This window comes from Lemur catta, chromosome 11 (assembly GCF_020740605.2).
Source record: "Lemur catta isolate mLemCat1 chromosome 11, mLemCat1.pri, whole genome shotgun sequence".
NCBI lineage: Eukaryota > Metazoa > Chordata > Mammalia > Primates > Lemuridae > Lemur > Lemur catta.
Window position 1 is genome coordinate 65,968,531 of NC_059138.1, and position 27,686 is coordinate 65,996,216.

The 27,686-nt window shown below is 36.4% G+C and overlaps 1 protein-coding gene across 1 annotated transcript in view; it reads left to right on the plus strand.

Annotated features, from left to right (window-relative positions):
- Positions 1 to 27,686, plus strand: part of HDAC9 (histone deacetylase 9) — a 555,319-nt gene that overhangs the window by 38,468 nt on the left and 489,165 nt on the right. The window lies entirely within an intron of this gene.

A 27,686-nucleotide genomic window follows, 5' to 3' on the forward strand; every position in this document is an offset into this window, starting at 1 on the left:
TACAGACAGGGCAGGGACGTTTATAGGGTTTGAATGGTATGTTTTACCTAAATGATAGGGTTTGGTAAGGTATCTTCTTAATGGGTCTTTGTGCAATGTCTCTATTCCTTGTAATTAATGGATCTAAATCTTGATTCTCTTCCCTTTTCCTTTTCTTCCTCTCCCTCTCTCTCCCTTCTTTTCTCCCTTCCTCCCTCATTCTCATTTCTTCCTTCCTTGCCATTCTAAAAGGATGAGAACAGGACCTTTAGAGGATAGTCTTTCAGAAATGATAAAGTTATGTTGCCTTATCCGTATTTCCAGAGTCCATTTCTCTCCATGTACTTTTTTTTTTTTTTTTTTTGGAGACAGAGTCTCGCTCTTTTGCCCTGGTTAGAGTGCCGTGGCATCCGCCTAGCTCACAGCAACCTCAAACTCCTGGGCTCAAGTGATCCTCCTGCCTCAGCCTCCTGAGTAGCTGGGACTACAGGCATGTGCCACCATGCCCGGCTAATTTTTCTATATATATTTTTAGCTGTCCATATAATTTCTTTCTAGTTTTAGTAGAGACAGGGTCTCTCTCTTGTTCAGGCTGGTCTCGAACTCCTGAGCTCAAACAATCTGCCCGCCTTGGCCTCCCAGAGTGCTAGAATTACAGGCATGAGCCACCACACCCGGCCTCCATGTACTTTTCAAAAAAGAGAAAACATAACACAAGCCCCTAATCCTTTCAAATATATTGAAGAGAATGATGTTGTCATTGGAGCAAAAAGATTGGGATTTGAGTGTCTTCTTATTGACTATTTGTATGACTACTGGAGAAGTTACTGAATACATTTCCTTATATCTAAAATGTGAATATAACCCTTTTTGAACTCTTAGGGTTTCCTTAACACTGAAATTTTATCAGAAAGCACTTTTAAAACTGATTATATACTATAGAAATTATTTCTTCATGTGCCTGAGTAGATTTGTTTTCTTTCTTCTGTCTGTAATCCCAGAGTTGTTATAGTATGTCTTTTTCTCATGATAGACTTTAAGTTCATTGACAGAAGGACCTTATTTTTTCATGTTTTTAACCCTAATTAATAGGTCTATAAAACCTATAAAATGAATAGGCATTTAGTTTTTATTTGTACTAGTGTGTGTGAAAGCATGTACAGATACATTTAGTTTTTATTTGACTTATGATTCTGTTCAGTTTTTAATACAATGTTAAAACATGAGGAAAGTGGAATATTTAACTTTGTTATATTTGACTAAATGCTTTATGTTTATCCATTTTTTCATAGTCAGTTATCTGTAACTTGTGAAGTCTTATAAGGCATTGGTTGTGGTGTTTACTCATTCATTCTTAATACATTAATTTATTCAATATATATTTACTTTCTCCATAAACTGTCCAATGAACTATGCTAGGCACAAACTAGGCATGGTGTCTGCCATCATGAAGCTCATAGTCAATGGAGGAGAAGGCAATAAAAAAAGTAAACAAATGAATATGTGATTGCAAATTGAGATAACATTAAGAACATCAGGTTTCAAGTGAATGACAATAACAGTGTCACCTACTCTAGATTATATATATTTAATTTCTTTGAGGAAGTGGCATTTAAGCTGAGAGATCCACTCTTGAGGATGATTAATTCTTGACTAGACCAAACCAAACCAAAACAAAACAATACAACTGATAAAGAGTGGATTAGACATTACAATGTTATATACAGATTGAGTATCCCTTATCCAAAATCCTTGGGACTAGAAGTGTTTCAGATTTGGCTATTTGCAGAACTACATACCAGTTGAACACCCTTAATCTGAAGATCTAAAATTCAAAATGCTCCAGTGAACATTTCCTTTTGAGCACTATGTTGGTGCTGAAGAAGTTTTGGATTTTGGAGCATTTTGGGTTTTGGATTTTCAGATTAATGATGCTCGACCTGTACAAAGGCTCTGAGGTGGGAAAGAGCCATGTGAGCCCAAGGAATTGAAAAGCAAACATGAGGATTAGTGGCATGAGGGGAGGCGATGCTGTTCATAGTGCCCAATTCCCCAAATGTTTTATTCTCTTACTAAATTACTTCTTTGCAGTTACTTTTCTTGGCGTTCCATTTTTCAACATCCTCATATGCCTCTTTTCTTGGTAACAGCTTTATTGAGATATAATTTACATACCATACAGTTCACCCATTTAAAGCATACAATTCAATGGTCGTTTAGTACATTCACAGAGTTGTGCACTCATCACGTCAATCAATTTTAGAACATTTTCACCACTGTTTTCTTTAGCTGTCACCCCTGAATCCCTCCATCCCCCAAGCCCTATGCAACTGCTAATCTACTTTTTCCCTTTATAGATTTATCTATTTTGGACTTTTCCTATACATGGAATCATACACTATGTGATCTTTTGTGTCATGCATCTTTTTAAAATTTTCTGTTGCATGTTCATGGGCTTCCTACTTTTGCTCTCAAGTCACTGCAGTTATGGGCTTTTTCTTGCCTTCAGTGTGCCAACTTGTTCCAGTGATGTTATTTCTTTTTTCCCCCCATACCATTAGCAACATCCAAATTTAGAACAGTGTCCACATTGCTGAATGCAGTAGTAAAATTCACACTGATGAATAGCTGTTTTTCTTGTTACTTATTATTGTTCAGTGTTTATAACACTTTACAGATCACCAATTGGTCTTTTGTCTGTTACTCAAATCTGGTCTCTTTCACCTAAAAGAGTCAGGAATCTCGAAAGAGACTTTGTAATGTAATAGACACATTACAAAGCTTCCATGCCCCTCTAAATAAGAGGAAAACCTGGAGAGTGTGCATTTTGATGTTTTGGATGGTATGTGTAAAGAACAAATACTTACCTAATCATTTTTTAAAAGTGACTCTCTGCTTAACAGTGATAATTCAGTGTTCAACACTTGTTAGTATGACCTTAATAAATATTGATTGATTGATTGATAGCTAATAGCATGATTTGGTTGCTGGTTAGATATTCACAGTCTGCTAAAAATCAGAATGTTATGGTTAAAGAACTAGTTAGCACTAGTAGCACTAATCAGAATTCCTTGCTTTCTGGGAAATTAGGAGGTTGGTTCTTTCCTAGCAAGGAAGAGGAATCAGTAAGTGATAATCTTCATTTATTTTTGATTAGACCATTTTTGAGGTGGAGTGGAGGTTAAGTGTGCACTATTACATATACTATATGTATCTAATATAAGGTTTGTATATTACCTTCTGAAGTAAATTGTAAAAAGCATCATTTGAAGGCCAAAGAGGAAGAGTAGATGCTTTTCCTGGGCCAAAGCTTTGGCCATTGTCATTAGTCCCCTCCCCTCCACTAAAGAAAGAAAGAAACTCTGATGTTATGAGCAAGGCAGGAGGGGGAAAATGAACCCCACCATTGTAAGACAGTGAGGGGCACAATCCTAGGAAGGACTTTAGACCTCTCCCCCTCAAACAAAGCAGGTCGTCAGGCAGTCATGCTCATTCTTCTTTGGTCTTTGCAATAGAAAATCTAAAAATTATGGTTGGAATATAGATAATTGGAGTCAAAATTTAAGACACCTCTTCTCCAATTTGTTTTAGGCAAAGAAGAGGCTGACATCAAGTATTTAAGAGCTATTTTAGCTAATGGCAACAGATAGATTATGGAGAATCACTGCTTGTTCTTTGGGCCAGGTGGTAATTACAGACTTAGAGAAATAAGAGTTGAATGTGTTCCATTCTCTAACACCTTCACACGCCTCTTTTTAAAATTCTCTGTTGCATGTTCATTTGCTTCCCTCCCTAAGCTCCCAAGTCACAGCAATTAAGGACTTTTTCTTGCCTTCAGTGTGCCAATGTGTCCCAGTGACGTTATTTATCTTTTCTTCAGACAATTAGTAGCTTCCAAAATCCACAATGATCTCCAAATTGCTAACTACGGAAGTAAAATAGAACTACTTTGAAGGTGTTTAGAAACTCTCATAAGATCGTAGTAGTATGAAGAACAATAGGTAAAATATTTTGTCATATCTGAATATATTCAAAAGTTGTGATTGAAATTTTTAGTCTACCTTTTGTGGGGTCAAAAAGCTACTTAGTATTACTTTCTGAATTAAGTGGAAGAAATGAATAATTTTCAAAAAAGACAACATGTTCCTTCAAGTAAGATTATTCAGAAAATGGCATAGAATCATTAAATGACCTTGGTTGAATTCTTTGGACCTGTGAGGCTTTAGTTTCATTATCTGTAAAATAAAAAGTTAGGCCTAAGTTGGTCTTTACCAAGATTATTGGTGCAAGGCTGACAATTATTAATAAGAACAACCTTTTCAAATGATATTGTTTCCTTATATCAGAATTTCAATGTGCTCTGCTCCCCTCCCCTGAAAAAAATGACTTTATTATTTGATTTTATTTTTGTATGGTACCCTAAGGTTAATGGTCTTTTAAAATAACTCTCAGAATTAAATCGACTGGCTATGAACTTTGGGCCCTGGCTTAACAGGGTCCTCTGGCCTCTAATGTAGATGAAACTGCTCACCATGGAAACAGTTGATACCAGTGGTCTGTTTGTCAAGGGAAGCAAATCTTGATTCAGACTTCTCCTCCCTACCCCCCACTCACCATCCGTAGGTTCTGTCACAAATCGCATTGGAAATTAATAACACAAAAACACAGACATATGAACTGGTTCAGAATGGAATAAATTCCACTGAACTTGCCTATGACATGTCAGTAAAAAACAGGATTAGTCACAGAAAATAGTGATTATAGTCTTTGGACATATCAGAACCTCATAATATATTTAGAGCTGTTCATTCCTCTTATCACTCTCTTAAGAAAAAAAAAATCCACTGAGCTTTTAGTTAAGCAGTGGTGATATTATAGATGACATGTGAGAAGACTTGTCAAATATCCATGACTTGAAACTAGAAACAGCATGACTTCTTGTCATTTTAGGGAGACTTAAGAGCTAAGTCTGGTGGCTTTGGCATCAGCTTATTTTTAGCAGTGTGTGATGTCTGTTTTTCCTGGTTATTATCCCTGGGCTCAATTCTTCAATTATAGGATGCACACGTTATTCAGCGGATATGAATATTTTCACTTAGCAAACTCTGTACGTGAACACCTTTTTAAATGACTTAATGGGCTCAGTTTTTGTTGTTAGTTTTGCGTTTAAAACGGCACTTGAGACGGATACCCAAAAGCACAAAATGGAAAAAATGATTATTGTAGAAAAAAGGGAAAGCAGCATGTTTCTGTAAATGCTTTCATGTCGCTTACTCAGAGAAAAACCATTTGACTATTGGAAGTTGCTATGGGAAGCATGCAACACTTCCATGCTGTTACATTTTATTTTCTTGTTTGCTAGCTTGCAGTTATTCTTAAAAAAGTCTATATCTGTATCTATATATCTCTGTGTATATATATATATATATATATATGTGTGTGTGTGTATATATATAAGTACACATATACACACACCTCTCTATCCATCCATCTATCCATCCACTTTTTTTCTTAATTGTCTGAGTGCCACTTGTTAGATAGGGCCACGAGAGTAAAACTGAGCTTTGATTATAATGTTCACCCACCACTTGGGAATGGTCCATTATAACCATTGTTTGACTAACTTCGTGGAAGTTTCCTGTAAATGTGCTGGTTCCTTGGCACCATAGTGTTCTCTGTGTTCATGCTGTTAGACTGCTTTAGAGTTCAAGTCTCCTTAGCAAGAGCCTTGGTATTTCAAAAGAGACTGAATTATCTTGTGGCCGTGTTAATACCAAGTGGACCTGCTTTATTCCTAATTCTGCTGGATAGCATATTATTTTTTATTAATGTCATGATCTATATTAATTAAGAAGTGTTAATTAAAGGACTGCCAGGAATAGAAATGAGCCTTTGGGTGACCATATAAATTCCTTTATAACTCTGATGAATCAAGACCAATAGAGCTAGTGGTTGATTTCCACCATTAGCAGTACTTATACCTGTCATCAGAATTCTTACGTAGTTTAGAGATTCTCATGCATGACTCTATTTGAAGGAGTAGAAATTGCATATGAATCTTTAAAGGCAGAAATTAGTTACCAGGACTGCATAAAAAGAAAAAAGAAGAGGATCAATTGTAAATTATCAAAGTAGTGGACAGTATCAGTCTTTCTTAAGTGCACAAAGTGTGATTCTGCATCAGCTCTATGTTTCTAGTTCTCCATGCTCATCCCTACCCTCACCCAAATAATATTTGACTGAAACCAGAAATATTCTTTTCTTTTTATTTGTTACCTTAGGGATTTCAGAGGAAATTCTTTTCATCCAGGGAAAAGAGAATCAGGCTAGTTTTGAGAAACTAAAAATAAAGCTATGCAAAATTGTTTTCAAAGTGGAATTCATTGGCATTTGTTTTTATGCATGACAATCCCTTAGAATGTAGCATTGAATCAAAATATGAGTCTGACTTCAATGATTTTTGTAGTCAGTTTAAGAATATTTACTAAATTTTCTTATATGGTTTATATCAAAACAGATCTAATTTAAATCCTTATAGCATAATAGTAATGGTAACATTAATAATGATAATGATAGCAGTAATATTTATTGAGTTTGTAACATGTGCCAGACTCAGTGTTAAACTATTTTACATCTATTTTCTCTTTAAGATCTCATAAGTACATTTTCAAGTGGATAGTATTAGCCTTGTTTAAAATGTAGTGAGGTGGAAAATGTCTTATCAGTTTGACAAAAATAAAAAATTATTTTAGGGAGGAAATTGTGTTTGTCTACAAGAATTTCTTTAGGAGGGTTCTCGGGAAACTATGAGCCCCTGATCTACCTGCATGACTCCCTCCCCGTCTCTCCTTGCAAAGACTCTTCTTGTCACTGGTACCAAGACATCAGAGTGAGAACTAGATTGCAAAGTAGTGGATGAAGGGTTTAGAGTTCCTGGGTTTATCTGAGATCAAGGGAGTGTGGAATAGAGACGAGAGGGGAAGAAACAAATGGAGCCAAAGGGCAAAATGGTGGGAAGCTTCAGGTAGAGTTTGTGTTTGTATGTGTGTATGTGTGTGCACACACATGTGCGCATGTAGAGTGGGTCTCTTAGCACAAGTGGATACAGTACTGGAGAGAGCCCAAGAAGCAGAATGTGTCAAGCTTCAACCTCTCCTGGTAGCAAAAGAGATACAGTTGCATTGGGCTTACACCAGCCAAAAAGATTAGAGACTCAAGTCTGTTTGTTTCGTTATGGATATCAGTTGGCAGGGAAATGCCCAGGGACATTGCTGCTCACATTATAGATTAAGAAATGGAGGATGAGTACTTGGCCTGAAGTCACTCACTTAGTCAGGAGTAAGGATGGGATGCAAATCTGGGTCTCTTTCAATTCAGAGTGCTTGATTCTCTTTGTTATACCTTACTGGTATTCTAGAATAATGACTTCTAGCGTGAGACATGGTAGCATCCCAACAAATGAATGTTACGGTTATGTCTGTGTTTACTAGCAATTCCAGTAATCTTCTATTTCTAAACTTGATAATGGGATGTGTTAAGAATTTTTTAAATGATGTATTTTAGAAAGCAAAAAGTATGCTTAAGAATATTAAATATTTAACTCTATTGGATATCATCATCATACCATTATAATCTGGACTTTTTATGACATATTATTTTATCCCCTGGCACCAAGCAATTATGGAACATATGATGCTTTACTTATAATCTATACATACTGTGTTTTGCTATTTTTTTTTCTGAGAGTTAAGGAGAAGTAAATTAGCAGATTTTACAAACTGTTTTTTAATGTATTGGATTGTACAAGACACCTGTAATAGACTGAATAATGGCATCCCATTAAATATCCACATTCTCATCCTTGGAACTTGTGAATATTACCTTATATGACCAAAAAGGATTTTGCAAATATGGTTAAGTTAAGGAACTCTAAGGAGATTATTCTGATTATTCTGTATTATCCAAGTGGGTCCTAAACACAATCACTGGATCTTTATAAGAGGGAGGGAAAGGGGTATTTAACACACACAGAATAGGAAAAAGTAATGTGACTGGAGGCAAAGATTGGAGTGACACAGCCACCAGAAGTTGGAAATTGCAGGGAATGGATTCTCCTCTAGCACCTCTAGAGGGAGAGTAGCCCTGCTGACACCTTGATTTTGGCACAGTGAAACTAATGTTTGACTTCTGGCATCCAGAACTGTGTGTGAGAGCATAAATTCTGTTGTTCTTCAGGCACCAAGTTTGTGGTCATTTGTTATAGCAGCCACAAGAAACTAATACAACACCATGGAGAAATCTAAGCCCTCCACTACCCTCAGTCCATGAAAAAAAGCAATGGCTGGATGTAGACTTTTGCCCCCAAAGCCAGGGCACTCATTGCTCAGGTAAAATTCACATCTTGCCAACATGAAATCTCCAACTGTCCAGGGGCTTTTCTACTCAGGAAAAGAGGCTCTGATGGGAAACTGGTAGCGGCAGGTCAGTCCCCTGGTTGGGAATTGTTGGTACAAGGGATGTGACCTTTATCCCATAGGTAAAGAAAGAATTGACAAAAGAAGAGACTAAACATTGTGGATTTTGTTGTATTTTTTAAAAATCAGAATATCAGTATACATGTTATTTTATAAAGTTTTCTCTTTGAGCCTATCATAATAAGAAAAGTAATAAAATATACTATTTTCCACAGAATTAAAAAAAAGTCACTTTTTGAGTAGGTCCAGACTTCATCCCATCTCTTATTATTTATTTTAATTGTTTTGCAATTTTTAAAATTTCAGAATATCATGGCGACACAAGTGTTTTGGTTACATAAATTGCTTTTGCACTGTTTGAGTCAAGGTTATAAGTGTACCTATCCCCCAGATAGTGTGCATTGTATCCATTAGGTGTGAATTTACCCAATAAACAAAATTAGGAAACTGTATCAATACTTTGTATTATGTGGGAGAAACTGTTATTATGTTTAGACAACTGATTATTTAAGATTTTATTTAGCTATGCAAATAAGTACATCTGTCTAATTATAAAAACTTAGAATTTTTTATAAGTTATTGCTTGGTGTGCAATATTTTGGAGAAATAAAATTATTTTATTTTTTATTTTTTCTTTCCAATACCAAAGATTTTAATCTACATGCCTATGCCATTGACTATACATATATACTATTCATTCTTTCAAGTTCTTTAGTAATAAAACATTAACTTAAAAACAAAGCAGTTCTGTTGACATAGCATTTTATTTGGAGGTCACTTATATTTTGAATGGGAAATCAAATTGTAAGGTTTTTTTTTTAATAGAGTGGCTATGATAGAATGTGACTTCCCTTCATAAAGCTAAAATTCTCAATGAGCAGCATTTTTCTGTAGAATAAACCAGCCACTATGAAAACAAGCATCCTCAGCTGGTGAGAAGTTGTGTGCCCTGATTAGCAAGGAAGCCACACTAGGCTTCAAGCATTTTAAAATTGAACTGAGGGACCTGCTGAAGCACAGCTTCTATTGTTCGGTAATGAGTATTTTGCAGAGTCCTTTCAAAAGTAAACTGTATTGTTCCCTTGCTAGTTTCAGTACATCTGAGTGAGGTGATTATGGTTCCTTAAAAAGCACTTTCAGGACTGCAGAAAAATTATCTACTTCAAAAAAAGATTTTTTCCCTATGTCTGGTGATAAATTTTAAAACCTTGAACATTTCACAAGCATCCTAGCAAGGGTTTTAAAATTATCTGAAAATCCTGCCTTTGATCCAAGGTGCATGGAGTTTAAAAACCCATCAGAGCCTACAGGCAGGGCTCGCTTCCTGAGCTGCTGCTTGAGCAAGAAATTTTGCATAGTAAATACTTTAAAACTTTGGTATTCAGAAAGGAATATTAAATCCAGGGGAGAACTAACATCTCCGAATAAACAGAGCACATTTTCATGATGCCAGGGTACTTGTATAGGTATTGACAGCCTAGTTTATCAAATAAAAATTTAAACTGCTGGGGCATTTGGAGTCCATTTGTATTTTTTGGATGGACTGTCTGTAGAGCTCAGAATAATGGGGGCATGTGGTGGGATTGGAGCTCATTTTTTTAACCTCTTTCCATTTCCTTAGTGACTTGTATCATTTCATTATTATCAAGTTGAGGCAATCGCAGTCTTGGTTCTGCTCTAAGATATTATTCATTGAAATGTCTGCTTTATACTCTTTAAATATCTTAGGGTAGGCGGAGTTTGGAATACATGGGGCAAATATTGGATAGGATCTGGAACATCCTATCGGTTCATTGAATTGTAATTTTCCCACACAAATCTTTGGGTTCTTAATTTATTGAATTGACCCTAGTCCTTTATTGTCACAGGACTTTTTTCCTGAATCCTAACTGAGTGAAAAGCCCTATCTGAAAAATTCTAACACCCCATCTGCTGTCCATGAAGGTGAGTTATCCTTCTCTCTTAGAGAGGTTGGAGCTAGGCTACAAAAAAACCAATACCTGTAAGTGTCTCCCCCACTTCCCTACCCCCATAAGCATATTTTAGGGGATATGGAAGGGATTAGAAGTGTCTTAATTTGGCCCAAAGAAGTAACTTAATTTGGCCCAATGAAACTCTACTGGTAAAATTATTATATAAGGTGCTTCCAAAACAATGAGAGGAGAGTAATCCTCTGGGGGACCCTTCACTTCTCCTGCTCATCCTTCCACACCCTCACAGGCAATTCTCATTCTTATCCCTGAGGTTCTTCTCCCTATTGAAAAAGTACATGTTTGAATATTAAATGTATTGGAGTCTTATACACTGCCACAACTTACTATAGAGACATCTGTTGTTACTGGGATGAGGTGAACATCACCACGTAGGACTTTGTTGTCCCTCCTTCATCATACAAGGGAGTTAGAGTTCTGTGAATTCCCTACCCGTTTCTCTGCTTTCAGCAGAAGGGACAACTGACTATAAAATTTCTGGGACAAGCTCATCTCAGGCCAATCTAGTAGCTTCCCAGCTTGCCCTCCCCCAGGTCCCTCATCTCTGGTGGCCAACAGGGTTGCAGACCGTTGCTTCCCTTGAAATGAAAGTCAGTTAAGCCCCCTCCCAGAGGGTCTGGCAGGTCAAGAGTGTTCTGTTTCATGTTCATATCTTCTAACTCCTCTCCCTGCTTTCAAGTGTGTGGAGTAAACCCATAGTAGTAAATGTTGTACCAAGCTGATGGGGCCTCTTCCCTTAAAATCTTCCATTGTAATAGCAGCATCCACAGATGCTCTCGATTTACTTGTTAGGTACGTTTAGTCCCTGGGGTGGGTGAGGGGAACCTTCAGTTCCACTTTTTGGATCCACAGGTTTTTAATTACTTTGGATTTAAAGTAACCTGGTTGACATACTTCCAAAACCCTATCCCCTGCCACTTCTTTACCCAAATGTAAGTAACATGATGGCAAAGATTCCCCCCCTTTTGTAAGTCCCTACACTATTGTTGAATGAATAAATGGCTACAGTAGCATATCTGCTTTTTGTAGCAGATACTAATAATAATTCTTTCTGAAACAAAAAAATTCCTCAAAGAAATCAGGAAATGGAGTTTTACTAGTTAATCCTTACTATTAACACAACTGACTACATTAAGACATTTTTGAAAAAGCTCAAAATGTATGATGCTTTTGGTCAGTCTGATTATGAAAATGGAATGGCATGTTTAATAAAAAGTTATATTTATTTGTCTATTTATCTTCAGGGTAATGGCAGAATCTGTTTAAATTACCAAGTCAGGATTTTAAGTATATAAATAAGATGAATTGCTGCTATAATTAGGTAGAAATTTAAAGCAACTTAGTTCATAAAAAGTGAATGTTCCTTTTATTTTGCCTATTAATTTGGTATATAGTATGGGCTGTGCATAACATACTCTTACAGTAAGCATTATACAAAAATTCTGTGCCATGTTGCAGATAACTTCATTAGAAGAAGGAAAAAAGCCTAAGTTGACATGGATCACCTGGTAGTGTCACAGTTATCGTTATTGCTGGCTCTATTTATGCAAAAAATAAAATCACCAAACCCCTCACACCTGGTTTTGATTTTAATGACTTTCAGACTCTTTAGTGGGAAGTAAATAAACAAATATTTAATAATAAAACCAGTGCTATTGAAAAATTTTGGAAATGAAAACATTTTCTGATTATGAATGATACATGTTTATTTGAGAAAACTGGGTAATTTAAAAAAAGGGTAAAGAAGATAAAATCACCTTAAATGCCAGCTCTCAGATGGAACCATTAACATTTTGATGTAATTTCTTCTCTCTGTTTATGAACAGTGAGGGCTTCTGAGCTGCTTGTTGTTCCTTATCCTTTGTTCCTAATTTCTGTGATTGGGACCAAATCAGAAACCTTGAGGGCATCTTGGGCTTCCCTTTTCACTCACCCCTTCATCTTTTGGCCCTGTTGGTTTTTGTCCTTGCATTATCCCTGTGCTCCAGCCCCACTCCTATTATCCTAGTTCAGTCTCCATCTCTTATTTGGAATCCTGCAGCAGCTTTCTGCCCAATCTTCCTGCCTCTGGTCATATCCTCCTCTGCTGTGTGCACCATTCTGAGACTGACAACATTTTTTTTCCTAACTGTTAACCCACTGATGTCATACTCTCATTGAAACCATTTCAGTGGCTCCCACTGCCCTCCTTTTTGTGATCTGCCATGATAACACCCCATCCTCTGCCTTGCTTTTCTCCTCCCTGTCTTCTCCTTAGCCAGCATCCAAGTCCTTGGACAGCACTTTCTAGACCATCCTCTTTCTTATGTGCACAGTGGTCACACATGGTGTTCCCTGTACATATGATACTTTTCTTCCAACCTTCTTGAAGTTTCAAACCTCCCTGAAGTCTCAACAATAAAGTAGAAAGGCCTTGTATTGTACGTTTATTACAAATATGTATTTTGAATGGCATCTTTCTGTTCCTCCTCCAGACCTTAGCTTGTCATAACCAACTCTGGGAACACTCCCTATCCACAAAGACCAAGTTTCACCTGTTTGTGTTTCCACAATTTATGACCAGCACTTACTCATTGTAGAATTTAGGTCAGTAAGTGATCCTGAATATTTATGTCAGATGAAAGTCCCTAAGAAGCATTATTTTAGGTAGATTTTATTGGAACAGTCAACAATATACATGGACTATCTATCATATTCCAGGCACTGATCTCTGGTTCCTATGAACTGGACAGACATCATCTTTGTTTTCATGGAAGTTTGTAGTCTGGTGGTGAGACAGACACTCAACAAGATGCAATGAATAAGCAAGATAATTTCACATGGAAATTAATTTGTGATGGGTTTGGCTGCAGTTGTATGATTTTAGGTGACTGAGCTGATGGGAGTATGCCATGTTGTACACAACAATGTGTTATCTAGGCATATGTCAATCATAATACTAAGTTAACAGCAACTGGTAGTGAGAGCTGTGCATATCTGTGGGGCTAACGGTTTTAGGGTTAAAACATTATTTGAATGAATAGAGGATGTTTAATTAAGATTTGAAGGAAACACGATAGCATTCAAATAATTGAATGACTATAAAAGAAGGAGATTCTGGGTCACCTCAGAAGACTGATTGAAATGAACCAATAAAGAAAAATTAGAGAGAGGTATATTTTAACTTGACATAGAGAATGTCTTCTAAACGTTTATAATTTACTCATCAGTAGAATAGTTGTGTCAAATCTTTGAAGGGATGTGTTCAGGTACAGGTTATCTGTTAGAGGAGAGTGGAGAATTTCCTCTAAAGGTGAGAAAAGTAGCCTAGATAGTTTCAAAGATTCCTGTTATGTTAAGTTTAGGGAGCTTGACCTTGGAGCAATAGAGGGTAGTATCCCGAGAGGAGATAATCCTAGTCAGTGCAGGAAAACCCCACAGAAGAGGTGGAAGGAACAAGATATGACATTTCTCTGGAGAAGGGGCACATAGCAAATGTAAAAAAGTTGATTAATGAGTGAAAGAGGCTTCATGCTGATTGGCTGAGAAAACAGGAAACAGGAAGAAGAGAAAGAGCTCAAGAAAGGGAAAGAGTCTTAATGAAGAAGTTGGATTCTATCGAATGATTTGGGAATGTTAAATGCAGTAATGCTCTGAATAAATGCAGCATCGATTAAAGGGATAAGCTTTGATTATAAGTTAATATATGGCTGAGATGTTGCAATGTCACTATTTCTTAGGTAAAGCTTTTAATCTGTTAATACCTTGAATGATATGTAAATTTATTTGCAATAGTATGCTTATCTTTCATTTTAGGCGTAATAATATGGCAAGTCTTCATTTTAAGTATTCTTGAGTTGTAGTTTGAGACATAAATTTATTTGGACTCAGGCTTGGCTTGGTCAGGAAAACAACAAAGGAGCATGTTTTTCTTCAGAGCGGCCATCATTGCCTTTTATGTTGTGGTTGACATTTTGGCAGCACAGGTATTAAGTTATGTGCCACCTAGAAGTAAACATAATTAGCTTAGGTTTCTCAGGCTTAAAAGAAAGGGACCTTGGCTTTTTAAGAGATTAAATAAACTTTAGTTGAATAACAATGGGTTGCAACACAATGCTTTTACTTTTATCCATGCCATATATTTAAGTTATACAGATTATTCTTGTGTTTATTTTTTCCTTCTAGCAAAAACAATTTAGTTCCAGTATTTTAAGTTATTAATTCATCCTAGGTTAAGTTTTCCAGTTCAGGAGGAAAAGTGTCAAAGTGGAAACCCCCCTTATTTTTAACATTTTCCGTCGAAGCAGAACAGTCATTTCCTAATCTTCTTGTAATGCCCTGGGGGCATTAGACAGACATTGCTATGCAAAAAAGAGAAAAATAGGAATTGCATCATGTTTGATAGAAGTATAAGTAATAAGGGAAACATATTAAATAACAAAAATGGATTTATATTTTTTCTTCAAATTTGTGTCGTTTAGCTAATAGGTTTATTACCTCTTATTGTTGGAGGGTTGACAAAGATTTGTAGAATGTTATTTTGTCTACTTAACAACTTATTTAAACACTGTTATTTCTAGATGAATCATTTCAGTTTTTGTCTGGAAGGTGACAGTATATTTATTATGGCTTATTTCATAAATACCCACTTGCAAATAGACCTCTTCACACCTGGGTGTGCCTCTTTGGAAACATGCAGAAGAAATCCTTCCAATGTGAATTACTTTTTGACTTTTCAGACTTAAGATGAAATTGCTTAAAATAAAAGGAAAAATAAAAATACACTGTTTCAGTGTACATTTGGAAGGTTACAAAAATTGGGTTAAATATTGATGTTTGCTTTTTGGTATTTTTGTCTTTTAATTGGCAAGTTAATAGGGATACTTCCTTGGGTGAGATCATTTTCTGTGAACTTGGGAGGAATCAGTTTGCCTGTTTGCCAGTGGACACATGGAAAATACATCATTGGAACCCATATGTTGTTTATTTTTTTATTATGAACTATTTCAGTAATCCGGAAAAATATGAATAATAAATGTAATAAATACTCATCTACTCATCATGTACTCGTGTCAGATCCCTCATTTTGTCTTATTTACCTCAGGACTTTTTTTTTGTAGACATAAAGCATTTAAAATATACTTGAGGCACTCTGTGTACAATTTACTCACTTGCCAGAGTTAGTCACTATCCTGAGTGTGGCATTTATCATTCCCATATATTGAATATTTATTCTTTTAACTGTAAAATATTTATCCATAAAACTCATGATATTATTTTGTATGTTTTTAGACTTTATACACATCATCTATTATACAAATAATTTTTTATTATTTCATTAATTTATCATAAGTATTGAGGAATATCCATGTAGATATATATAGCTTTAGGTCTTTTATATTAATTACTATATAATATTCTATTATATAAATTGCTACAATTTTCACATATCCATTCTCATGTTGGGTAAACATTTAGATTGTTTCCAATATTTCTGTTCTAAATAGTCTTGCTATGAACATTTTTGTGATTTTTTTTTCAAGAAGACATGTGGGAGAATTTCCCTAGGAGTAGAATTGCTGGGTTGCCTATTAGTTTTCTATTGCTGCAGAAAGAAATTACCCAAAATGTGCCAGCTTAAAACAACACACATTTATTATTAATATCTCCCAGTTCTGTGGGCATCTGACATGGTTCTCACTGAGCTAAAATCAAGGTGTCAGCAAGGCTGTGTTTCTTCTGGAAACTCTAGGGGGAGAATCCATGTCCTTGCCTGTTCCAGCTTCTAGAGCATGCTGGAATTCCCTGGGTGGTGGCCTCACTCCTACATCTTCAGAGCCAGCAATGCTGCGTCTCTCTTACTGTTGTTCATAGTCACATCTCCACTTGACTCTCTTTTTCTGCCTCCCTCTTCCACTTTTAAGAATCTTTATGATGGGCTGACTCAAATAATCCAGGATAATCTCCCAATTTTAAGGTCAATTTATTAGCAATCTTAATTCCACCTGCAACCTTAATTCCCCCTTGGCATGTAAGGTAACATATTCAGAGGTTGTGAGGAGTAGCTCATGAATATCTTTGAGGGGAAGTGTTATTGTGCCTACCATAAGTCATAGGGCATTATACATTGTCCACTTGAGTAGATAGTCTTAAATTGCTATTCTAAGTGGTATGTGTGCATTTACGCTCTCTCTGAAAGTGCAGAAGAATTTTAGTTGCTCCATATCCTTGCCAACACTAATAATGCTTTAAAATGTTACCCAATCTGATGGGTGTGATTTGGTATCTTACTGAGCATCTTTTCACATAATTACTGGCTGTTGAAGTTCCTTTTTTGTGTATTGCCTATTCCTTTCCTTTTCCTATTTCTAAATTGTTCTTTTTTACTTTGTTTTCTTACTCATTTATGGTTACTAATTCTTTGTTGTTTATTTGCATTGTAGTATTTTTCCCCAGTATGAATTATCTTTGCACTTTGTTAGGGTTTCTTATATTGCAGAAAAGTTTTAATTTTAAAATTGACAAATTCTGTCATTTCCTACTTTCAGTAAAAAAGATATCCCTCTTTATTCTTTAAAGAGCAACATTATACATTTAAATAATTTTCTTTGTATATAGATATATATATTTCTGGTGTTTTTGAGTTGAAGCAACACAAAAAAGTCTGATTTCTTGGATTGGCTCAGTTTATACAGGCTGCAACTTCATAATTTAAAGATTGTTGGGTTTATAAAATGTTATTGCTAGGAAGAATTTCAGAGATGATCTGGTCCGAAACTGAGGCCCAGAGGCAGAGAGTGGCAATTCAAGAAGTGCTTTTATTGATGGATTGAACTGCGTACACACTGCATTATATTACATTATGTGTATTGGCCAAGGGGCTCTGCCTTGCCTTGAAGAGTATGATTATGAAAATAATAACTAGACATCAGTTTTGTTAAGAATCATCTATTAGCTCTAAGGGTGCATATTTTCTTTTGTAAGGCTTCTGTCACAAACATAACTCTGCTGTGGAACAGGTTCCAAAAAGGAAACTTACTTTAGCAAAGTCCCACAACTTTTCTGTCTGGGTACCCATCCACATCACTACCTGTTCCACACCCTGCTCCTCCTTCTACTCACTAAACAGGTTTTATTTTCTCAATATCACTCAATTCTCAGATTCCTTAAGCTCAAGGATAAAATTAAGTGCATTTCTTATGCCCAAAATAAGTGTCTCAAGATTTTTTCACTATTTTTTTCTTAAGGGAGTGTTGCAGAGGAACTTAAGAGTGAGTGACAGTTGACAAAAGATGTGGTTGCCCAGCAACTGGCAATTTAAATAACTAGAAGCTGATATGATTTAACAACCTGATAAACAGCAAGGACTCTAATACAATCTAAAGGACTGCTACAGATGTTGCATTGAGCTATTTATATGTGTTGATCTGTCTCAGTCTATTTTAATACATGCATACATATATGCATATTTTTTCTTGCAGAACTGGAATATGGAAGCAAGGGCTGTGTCTTTTCCCCTGTGTGACATTAATAGAAGTTGTCTGCAATAAAATGAATTGTTTTAGTTCCCTTGTTTTTATACAGATTCTCAGTTTCAAAAGAGGCTTTTTCACTCAGAGGGAATAAATGTCCTGTGGATTGAGTGCTGAGTTTGTTTTGAGTTCTGACACTATATTTATGTACACAGTAATTGCTACATTATTTTTGAAGGTTTTATCATTTGAAGCTTTTTTCCAGTTTTTGAGATGGAGTTGCAGTTGTTCTTGATTCTTCACAGGAATAATGAAGTATAATAGGATTGGCTCTGAGTGAGTTATCTTAATTGATAAGCCTGTTTTACTAACGGTATCATTAACAGGCTTGATCCCCTCATGAGCCAGTTGGCTTCCTGGAGCAGGTGATCTTCTGTCTTTGCAGGCTCCTTGACCCTTAGTGAACATCTTTCACATGGTTTTTGAAAAAGACCATGGAAAAGCTGCAACCCATATTGTACTATAATAATAATATAGTAATCCAAAGAATGCCGCCTCCTGGCAGGAGGTTAGCATGATTATTTTGTATGTAAATAACTCATATTTGAGGCTAGTGAGGTGGCTCACTCATGTAATCCTAGCACTCTGGGAGGCTGAGATGGAAGAATTTCTTGAGGTCAGGAGTTCAAGACCAGCCTGAGCAAGAGCGAGACCCCCATCTCTACTAAAAATAGAAAAAATTAGCCAGGCCTGATGGTGCGCACCTGTGTCCCAGCTACTCGGGAGGTTGAGGCAGGAGGATGGCTTGAGCCCAGGAGTTTGAGGTTGCTGTGAGCTAGGCTGACGCTGAGGCACTCTAACCCCGGGTGACAGGGCAAGTCTCTGTTTCAAGAAAACAAAAAATTAAAAAAAAAAAAGTTCATATTTGAGAAGCAGTCTGTATGAAATTCTACCATCTCTGTGGGAACAGAGTGTGCTACATAAAACAAACTACTGACATCCTGTTGCTAGCATAAAATTTGAGATAATTTTGAGGATACTTTTTACATTGAAAATATTTTATGATATGGGGAATACAAAAATAGATCATTTTTAATCACAAATAGTTGAAAGACAGCAACACAGTTTTAAAATTATTTCTTGAAATTATTGATAATTCATTGAGGTAGGACTTGGTGAACTTCCAGGAAAGGAGGACATTGCTGTTAACCATTACTAAAATTCAATATACTAAAGCTGTGTGCCCACTCTTCCTTGGTACCTTCCCCTTCTACCTCTAAACACAATGAAAACTCCCCTTCTTCAAATTCCTATAGCACTTGTGCTGTTCCTTTTTTTTTTTTTTTTTTTAAGGAAATGATAGTCATCAGGGCTGCAGGGGTTCATAATTCCAGGGGTAGTTTGCAGCATAGAGGCCCCGAATGTCATAACGATACCTCACATTTATTGAGCACTATGCTTAGTATTTTAAATAAATTGTCACTCATCCCTAGTGATCCTGCAAGTAGCTATTAGAGCAAGCAACTTATAGGAGAGGAAACTGAAGGTCAGAGTGGCAAATAATTTGCCTGTGAAAATACAACAGTTGGAATTTGCCTTAAAGTCAATCAGGCTCCAAAGTCCGTGTATTTACTGTGTTACTTTCTCTATATGTTTTGGTTCTTAATTGCTCACATGTGTATGTTGTTTCTCCAGTGGTTCTCATACTTTAGCTCAGCTAAGAATCACTGTGGAAATTTGTTAAAACTGCTGTTTCTGGGCCCTTGTCCCAAAGATTCGGATTTAGGAGGTCTCAGATAAGTGTTGAGTGTCTAAATCTGCATTTTCAGGGGGGTTCTTGGACCACACTCTGAAAAGTCACTGGTGTGAAATCTGTGAGGCAGAAGCTATCTCAGGCTTGTACTGAACATTCACAGCAGGCACTCAGTAAGTACATGTTATTTTATAAATTCAAGCATGGTTAAAACTGTTGCCCCTGTGCTAAATAGAGCCCACAACGTTCCATGGCATGAACCTGGTTGTTCTTAACTTGAATATCAATATAAAGTTTATGCAAATTAGAAAAGTCAATACTAATTGGTAGGGTGAAGTTCAAAGAACAAGATATCTGATACAGTGATTCACTTTTTACATATTAGCATATTCCGGAAATTTAGATGTATCCTAAATTAGGTGTACTGGTGTGTGTTTACAAGGAAGCTTCTGTAGAAAAAGGAAAAGTATAGGCTAGAAAAGGACCAGAGAGGGATGGAATTGAGATAAATCTTAGGTATAAAATAGAGTTCTTTGGGAGGGGATGGGAAAGAGGTAAAGATGGGAGATGTGGGGTTGGTTCAACTCATTAGTGAAGGTAGGTTCTTTGGAAAGGGGTCAAAGGAGGAATGGCCTATTCAATTGGAAGAAATCCTGGAGAAACCTAGTGGAAAAGCAGGCCATAGATGGGGGCATGAGGAGTAAACAGAATCAGTGACAACATAGGTCTTGCCTGGGGAAGAGTCTCATGTACGTTACCTCTTTGGGCAGTGGCCCTGGTGGCTCAGGGCTCATCCTGGTTTCCTTCTTCATTGTGTGGGTATTCTGCTGTTATCATTTCTTCACCTGAGGGGCATATCTGTCCATGCCTGCAGATATATCTTGGCTGGCTTCAAATTGGATGGACCACTTGCAATACATAGAGCAGCAAGTAAAATGACCCATGAAATCCTGCCCCAAATAGAAAAAGGGGCCTATTGAAATTCCCAAGCCAAAATGATAAAACCATAGAAAAGTTCTTTATAGAAGGATCTATGCAGTACTAGGGGAATACACTTCATGTTTCTCTTCAAATTTCTACAAAATGATAGTTGTACCTAACTTACTGGTTTTTTTTTTCTTCCCATTGTAATGTTTTCCTTTCTATCAATGCCCAAGTGATGTTTAAATATGAGTAACATCAGTGAAAGATTAAAGTAAACATAGTATATTTGCAAGCAAGAGATAGCTCAGTATATTTCCTTAGAGTACATGTTTGCCTTCTAAAAGAAAGAAAGAAAGAATGGAAAAAAGCTTTAGTGATTCGATCCCTGTTGTAACCCTAGTGGAGTGAGAAAGATTAATAGCTGTGCTGCAGGACTTTGTTCCACAGTGAGAGGCACTGTGTGTCACTGTTTTCTCTTGGGATAGAATTTGGCTTGAAGTAAAACACAATTCCTACAATAATAATGATAATAATAGCTAACATTTTTGAGTACCTTCTCCTTACTGATGATTACATTTATTTCTTGCAAGCCTTACAATGACCTGGTAAGTTAAATAATTCATGTTTAAGCAACTGAGGCTCAGAGAGGTTAATTGACTTCCAGACCACCCAGCTAGTGAGACATTTTACAAGGGCACTTTGCTGAATGTGAGCATTATCAGATCTTCAAGAGGTAAGTTGCAGCATTAAAGAAATCACAGAATTTTTTTTTTAATGTACACAATATTGAAGCTTGAAAAAGAGAACCATGTGACTCTAAATTACAATGATGGATAAAGGTCTTTTGTATTTGGCTAGCTGATCGTAACCGGTGCCTCCACACCGGTGAGGTAGTAGACCAGGGGAGCCAAGTTCTTTTAAGCATGCTTGGTCGGGCAGTTTGCTGCAGGGAAGGTTACAGCGTGTGAGTTCTAAAGCCCTCCTGCTGCACAGGTATCAGAGGTTGTCTGTTACAAGTTCCTTCACTTCGACTATTACTTCCTTTTCACAATTCTATTTTGGACTTCTGTGCCATGTGTATTTACAGGTAGACAAAGCTTTTTTTTTTTTTTAACAATGCCTTTGCTGGGACTGAAAAGGAGCCTTATATATCCTGCAGTTTCTGGGCATTGTGAGTCTCGTTTTAAAGTCAAATTGGTGATAATGGTGACTATGACTCCCTATTGTCCAAGGAGGGAAGTTGCAGATAGGGCCCTTCAAAGATGATCCAATAAAAGTCAAGGGAATAAGGTTTTTTGATGAAATGGTCTTTGTGACATAGAGGCTGTTAAAGATATGACTTGGATACTGGATACCCCGGGACTGAGCCCAGTGTTTTAAAAATGAAAGCTTACTACGAAAAGGTCTATTTTTATTAGTGCAGGTACTGTAGTTGGCAGGATTTCTTCTTATGAAATGCCATATCCAGCAGACCATTCCTAATTATGTTATGTATTTTTAGATGTTACCATTGAGTTATATTTATAGGATAGACTACTGAATCCTATCTTAAATATGCAAAATATATGCATAACTAACCTCCCAAGCTGCGTTCCCTGCTCTATATTACACCCGACATTGTAGCCTGTGCTTAAATGGTTCTCCTAAAAGTGTTAGAAGGAAGCTTAAGCACAGAGTGTGTGTGAGATGTGTGGCCCTCTGGGCGACACTTTCTGCTCTTAGCTATACTCTGAGGGTGTAGTCTGGCAATGCAAGAGGGGAGTGAAACCAATAATCTTGCATGGATAACTTCCCAGAGAACAGAATGAACCAAAAAGAGTTAATGTGCCAGTCTTTGCCATTGTGTTTGGTGATTCAGAGCACCAGGAGTATGTTATGGTATTAGGGAAGGTTAAATCACCAACTGCATCACTGCTGTGGCTCTTGCCTGTGCCCATCAGTTTCCCAGTCCCCAGAGTCCCCAGAGCCCCCAGAGTCCCAGATTCCTCCACCATCCTAATCCTTAGGACAACGTAAGTATTGTCAGGAATGTTATGAGCACAGTTCTGTGTCTCCTACTAAAGTTGAGGGGTAAGAAGTATCCTTACATCTCTGCATTCCATGTTCCCATATCTTGATGAATAGTTGTTCGATTATTTTGAGGCAAACTTGAGTTTGTAGAGCTTGTCTAATAAAAGAATGGATTTCCCTGGGGAAAAAAAAGGTGAGACTTACAAATAAGAAAGTGAGAAAGCTGAACCCTTCCCATGATCTGAGAAATCACCTCAAATGAAAAGCCTACAAAATGATCCTGTCTTGGACAACATGGGCAAATTTTGAGGGGGGTGGTATCTGATGTCTCCTCCAATCTATGAAGGTACCTATCCCATATGAGTCTGCTTTTCCTACTTGGTGGCCCAAACTCTAGAATTTTTTTTTCTCTTACTGTGATCCAAATCAAAAGACTGTGCTTTGGTGCTTCAGAATTATGTACTTAACAAATTGGACAAATGATTCTGCCCCGGCTTCCCATCTGTTCCCTCATTCATCAAGAATTTATTGTGCACCTGCCATGAACCAGGTACTGTGCTAGGTGTGGGGGTTACAGAGATGAATATAGTGTTATCCCTGAACTGAAGAACATAGTCTCATGGTGGATAGAAGCACCCCACTGACTTAAGAGGTATTATTATTGTTTGACATAAGAGGTGTTACAGTATGGTGCAAGACACAATGGGAACGTAGATGAGGAAGCTGTCCTTTTACTTGGAGTGGTTGGTTAAGAATCCTCATTTGAACATGGCCTTAAAGAGTTCAAAGTGGGAGGTGGGGAAGAAGTAATAGTATCCTTTGCAGAGGAAGGCACAAAAACATGGGAATATGCATGTGAATGATAATGTACAGGAATAATCAGGATTAATAGTCAGCTGATGTGCTTTAGTACAGCCACATCAGTGCTCATCCAATAGCTGTTCATTCTGGTCAGCTGGTACCTGTGCCTCAGTAGTAGTTAATAATGTTGAACATTACTCTAGGAGTAATGACAGATTGCCTGAAACCATAGAGATTATGTGTCAGGAAAAGAAGAAAAGGGAAAAAGTGGAGTGGAAGGAGATTCAAGTTATTATAAAGGAACTCGAATGCCAGACAAGGAGCTGGTGTGTCACCAAATTGTATTTACTGACTCATTCATTCATTTATACATTCCCTGAAGGCAGGAATACCAGATAGAAGACAGATCAATAATCCAATTAGGTACAAACAATTAATTGAGCCAAGGCAATATTAATTGAAATGGAAAGGAGGAGTGTTCTGACTTTGGTGACTGTCTATGGGAAATGCAAGAAACAGAGAAATGAAATAGCATCTGAGGTTTCCATAATAGATAACAGAGTGTCTTGTATGTACTCAGTAAAGGTTGTTGAATTGAATAGAATGTTCAGAACAATTTTTTAGTGCTTTTCTCCGAAGTTGAAATTGTGGCAGAATTTCAGGTTCTGAGGCATAAGAGATGAATCTCTTGGTGCTCAGTGCACTGTCACAGTCGGCTTTTACCACCAATAAACTATCTGTTAGTGGATTTGATAAATGGAGTCAGCTTATGAAGCATACTCTATAGAGGAATAAGGCTAATGGCTCCATATGAGAAGAGAAGGACCTGCAAATGAGTGTCATGGCTTTGTAGACTGAACTGTATATTATGATTTGTCCTAAGTCTGGGAAAGATATATTAGAGTCACATAGACAAGACTTTTGTTACACAGTCTACAAAAGCATTCTACTTTCTTAGTAGCACACTGTTCAAAATAATACCAATTGCCCAAAATGGGGGAAAAAAAGAAAACTGTAATAAGAAGCTCAGAATATAGTTTAAAACCAAAAGGAATATTGTGATATTCAGGGTATATGAAGTCTAAGTCAAATTTGAAAGCTTCTGCTGAGAGATGACTTGTAGACATTTATTCCAACTTTTTGATTCATTTTACCATATTGTGTTACTGAGTTCAGTCTATTCTATGGCTTACTGAAGGATACAGGTCATTTAGTAAAGAAGACCTGTATCTCAATGAGCTATTGTTGAACTTGTGATGACTGGGTAGGCAGGGCCTTGATAGTCACGCAGCTCTACTCAAATGGCCTGTAATTCCTTGTGATGCAACAAAGACAGGTATGTGCTAAGAGTCAGAAGACTAACCCTACATTTACCACCCACGTCTGTGAACAAATCCATGAAACCTCTATGCCTCAGACTCCTCATCTGTAAAATGGGGATAGTGTTAAGAACAGTGTACTCCAAAGGGCCATTGTGAAGATCAGAGAAGATATTGCGTGTGCAAACTCTTTGTGACCCATAAAGCTCTGCTGATTTGTGATGTTATTGCTATTGAACAGGCCATGGTTAAAGGACCTATGGAAAGACCATTGCAGATGAGGTTAGTGACAGTAATGGGCTGGGACAATGCAATGTTTTTGTGCCTTCTCTCTCACTGGCTGTGTGGGCAAGCTAAGACACTGCAAGATGTTACTGCCTTGGGTTGTTGCCCTGTGCTATATCCCAGGGTATTATAGCAATAACTTACTTGCAGGAAGCTGATCAACTTGTAGTCAAAGATGATCTTTTTGAAGCAAAGATCCTTAGTCTTTTATTAAGGATCGAAGTAGTTCAGAGAACATAGTTAAGAACCAAAATAACCATTCCTCTATCTCAAGAGATGAAGGATTCATTGCAGCAGGTTTGCTTTTGTTGCACTTGTGTTTGTCTCTTTAAATGTGCACCTATATATATTTCTTTACAACATGGGCAAACTCATGTTCAAATTAATTGAAACTGTTAATTGAAAGCAGATATATTTCTATTATATGCTTTAATGATTGGTACTTACAAACAATCAGCATTATTTTTCTGGTTTTTTTGTTTTTGGGTTATCTACCCTCTTGAAGGCCAGTTTCCTATTATTTCTAATTCAGGCTTATCGTAAGAATGACTAATATATGAGGGGAAAAACTTCCTCATTCTAAACAGTCTATTTCTCTTTAACCTTTTGAATAAAGAAGTGTGGGAAGATTTGAGAAAAAAATGGCCCATTCCCATTGACAAATGTTGAATACTAACCCCCCTTTCTTTTCCAAGCAGCTAAAAATGGTATTAGTTTATGTAAAATTCTGTATGGATTTTGTCCCTTAGAACTGTAGATCAGGCCACTAATCTGCTGATTTTGTGGCCATGAATAGAGGGAAGCATGTATAGCCTATGATACATCCATACACATAATGAGCATGTACATATAGCAGATCAATACCCCTGAAACATTTTAGAACTCTTTAAATGACCATATTCCAGTTGTGCAGCTGTAGTTGTCATGGTAACTTTGGTTTAATGTGGCTTATTGGAAATGGAAATGCAGTAAATGGAAACTAGTACATATAACATAGAAATGCCTATTTTCTTTATAACAGTGTTTAGATAACAATGCTTTCATATTGTTAAAAGTATATGTCATGATTAGACAGTTCTTAAGAGTGTTGAATGGCAAAGAGAATTGTTTAAATTTCAAAAAAATGATACTTGGAAATCAAATTTATATATCCATCCTAGATTCACTTTGTAACTCAAGTTTTGAGCTAGGTAGTCAAAACCCAATAATTATATATCTAGCCACAAATCAGCATGTTATAGACAGTCTTTATATGTGTTGTTTGTGGAAATAAGTGGCAGGAATTACCACTGTTGAACTGTTGGAGATTGTTGATTAAATTTGAGTTGTATTTGTACATATACAAGTATCAGTATATGTACAAAGTGACCTTAAAAACAGTATTTTTAAAAACACACACTAACTTGCTCTTGATGGAAGGCATCTTTCAGAGCTGCTGCACTTACGTTCTCTAAATGTTTCTTGTCCCTTGCTGTTTGTTATTCTTAATTCAAAATCAAACTGTGTCACTGAGAATCAAGAATGTATCAAGAGCATTTATGAAATGCTTCAAACTAGAACATAAAAAATAAAAATGACAAAAATCTTGGAGCTCACATTTATTAATCTAAGATAGTCTATAAGTTCAAATTCCAGTAAATTTAATTTTTATGTTACTTTATTTATTTTTAATTATGAAGCACATGACATCTCTATTTTCTTACCCATCAGGTGGGATAGGGTGGGATGAGAGAGTTCCAAGTTAGCTATTAGCATGGTTCTTGTGAAAATAATATCAAATATGATGATATGCTTAAAAGCACTTTGTAACTATAAAGAACTATGCAAATGATGTTATTATAATAAATATGATGCTGACAATTTTTTATTTAAAGTCAATGTCAGAATGTCCATTTTCTGATATAAAAATTAAATAGTTTTTGCTCTTTGTTTTTCATCTTCATTTTGTAGAGATGTTACTTTCTCATTGACTTGGAAATTAAGATTGTTTTGATAATGCTAATAAAATAAGTTTTAAAGAAGATTTGTAAAAATGTACATTTTTATTGCTGCTAAATCTTAATACTTACTGAGCACTAAAGATGTAATGAGAAATAGCCTGCTAGACCTGATGCCTCTACTTAGCTACTTTAATAACTAAATAGCACATTTCTATTTAGAGACCATTTGAAATATTATAGGTATTCTTGGTGATATTATAAAGTTCTTCAAAGAAAATATGTATTTATATCCAGCTTTATACATTTGGGCAAAAATAGTAATGACACTTTCAAAATACTGATGGGGAAGCAAGTCACAATAAATATGTTGGATTCTCAAGATAAAGGGATGTATAATTCTGAGAGTTACAGCATCTGTCTATAAAAATAGTGCAGTTGTGATATACTATTTTGGTAAAGTTATACTCATTAAGTGTAACTTTAAAAGCTTCTTCTTTTATTTTTAAGTTTGACGTTCCAGTAAATTGTTAGGAAAAGGTTCTTCCAATTGTTTTTCCTCTAAGTGTCTAGAAGTGGGAGTACATTCAAATGAAAGCCAGAAAGTCCCTTAAATTCCTTTCAAGAAGTCTATCCGGTTAGTCCAACTCCTAGAAAGACAGTGGCTGTTATTGTTTTCGGCTGGAACAAGATTGCAAAAGACTTCAAGAAGAAATAGCAATTGTAATGGGAGTTTTCTGTCACTCTTACAGTTTATGGCCT